General features: G+C 51.3%; 1 pseudogene; it reads left to right on the plus strand.

Annotated features, from left to right (window-relative positions):
• Window positions 1–663: 663 nt before the first annotated feature.
• Window positions 664–1861, plus strand: LOC134057038 (post-GPI attachment to proteins factor 4-like; annotated as a pseudogene).
• The last annotated feature ends 387 nt before the right edge of the window (window positions 1862–2248 follow it).

Consider the following 2248-nt stretch of genomic DNA (forward strand, 5'->3'; position numbering starts at 1 on the left):
GCCTTCAGTGAAGTTTTGCTATATGGCTTCAAACACTGGGGAGGAGAGTGATAAAAAGCCACATTTGGAAGTGTGTGAGCAGAAGGAGGGAAGCATGTGTGCCTCCAAAGAAGTAAAAGTTTGTCTCTCCAATATGTGCTAGACTAAGATACAAGAGATCTGGCTTTGCTTTGTGGTTGTGATCTAAACATTATTAGGTCACTGTCACCAGACAGGGGTACCTGAGTTCTGTGCTTTTAACAGAAAGGGATTTCCACACATCCTGCATCCACCATGCCTGTTGTTACATGTTTGAAGCACAGTAATAAGCATATAAAGTCCTTTTGAGCTTGGTTAAATCAGAGCTCCTGTGTGCTAAAAAGGCCTTAGGGGTCCTTTCCTGGAAACTTAGGTTTGGCTCATCTGTCCTCAACCTCTCAGGGCTATTCTGTGGTGCCTCCATCACAAGGGATTCCACAAGGGCCTTGAATTTTGGCTTACTAAGAGACTGGTCCCCTGCTTTCTAAATTGTCTGTTAGTTCTTGTTTCAGTAACCATCATTTTTTCTTCCTTCCTAGGCTTGGACAGCCTGTGCAGGTTTGGCAGCAATGGCCCCAGTGGTATCCTGTAGTCCATGAAGAAGGATGCATTCAGAGTGAAGGATTGAGGGCATGAGCAGTACGGGAGTGCCCTCCTTCTGAAGCAGTTATGTTACACCGACCCTGGCAGCTTTATGGGAGTGGTGCCCCAGCCCTTTCATCCATCTCCTCACCCTGACTGTGGTTACCTTTGATATGCTGGCGCCTTTGATCCGCCACCAGCTCCTCCACTCTTACTTCTACCTGTGGCATTGGCACCTGAACTCCATGAGCCAGGAGTTCCTGGAGCAGAACCAGCAGGAGGGCCAGGATGCCCTCCATTACTTTGAGAAGATGCAGATGCCAAACACCTCCAAGGCTTCTGGCAGTGATACCTTCCAGCCCTTGCTGCTGATCACCATTATCACTGTGCAGAGGTGGAATGATTTCCACTATGTCCTGCAAGTGACCTCCCACTTTCACCTCCTCCTCCAGAAATGTGGGGCACATTGCCAGGGCACCACATGCTCCTCTGTAATGTGGAGTCACACCCCAGAAGTCATCAGGATGTCAGGCTCCTAAGCAGCCTCTTTCCTGTGGTCAGTCATGACAGAACTAGAGAGAATCCTGATCCCAATCTGAACCAGTTCAAGAAGGAGAAGCAGGACTGTCTTCTGCCTCGAGCAGTCACTGTTGATGTACAGCCCAGAGTACATCCTCCTCGTGGAAGATGACACTGTGCCAGAGGAGGAGATATTTGCTGTCTTGCAGCACCTCTTCTTGGCTCGGTTCTCCAAGCCCTACCTCAGAGACACTGTCTACTTCAAGCTGTACCATCCCAAGAGACTCCACTGCTACTTCAACCCCAAGCCCATGACGATCCTGGAGTGGCTGGGCCTGGGCATGCTCATGGGGCCTATGCTGGCCGGTGCATACTGCCCAGCTGTGGGGTGGGTGGGCCCCAGTTGGTGCCTGGTGGCATTCTTTGCCCTGTACAGCATGGCCCTGTCAGAGCTGGTGGGGCAGCACTATGGGCTGGAGCTGCGCCGCCTGCACCCTGTGCTCTACAGTGTGGTGCCAGCCAGTGAGTGCTGCACGCCTGCCATGCCTCCGCTGCCTCCACCTGCTGGGCCTCGGGATACCTGCGGAGGCTGCGCTGCCGCCAGGGCTTCGCCAAGGACACTGCCCTCTACTCGCTGCTGATGGACAAAGGCGAGAACGCCTTTGTGCTGGAGCCCAGCCTGGTGCAGCACGTGGGTATGTACTCCAACCTTCGACTGAAGAGCAACCTGAAACTGCTGTGAGCTGCTTCTGCCTTGCTTCACAAAAAGAACCCAGGGCACTTGCCATGGGGCACAGGGGAAGAGTGCATGCTTGGATTCTGTGCTGCTTGTACTGGGAATCCTGTGTCTCTACGTGGACAAAGAATAACTCTCTAAAAGTACAAGTTTTCTTTAAGAATCAGCTTATGTACATTGAGACCCTATTTAATATGCACTTGGAACTAATCACCGTGCACCCCCTGAGAGGGGAATGGAGGATTCCAGCTCATTCTCCTTAGCAATTCCCAAAGAAAAGCTCTCACACCCACATGCACAGCTTTCCTGCCTACTCTCCTGAACAGTGGTTACAAAAATATTTGCCTTAGGGCAGCAGAAATGCTGGTTAAAGTGAATGTTTAAAATTCAAGC

Source organism: Cinclus cinclus, chromosome Z, assembly GCF_963662255.1.
Source record: "Cinclus cinclus chromosome Z, bCinCin1.1, whole genome shotgun sequence".
NCBI classification, from domain to species: Eukaryota; Metazoa; Chordata; class Aves; order Passeriformes; family Cinclidae; genus Cinclus; species Cinclus cinclus.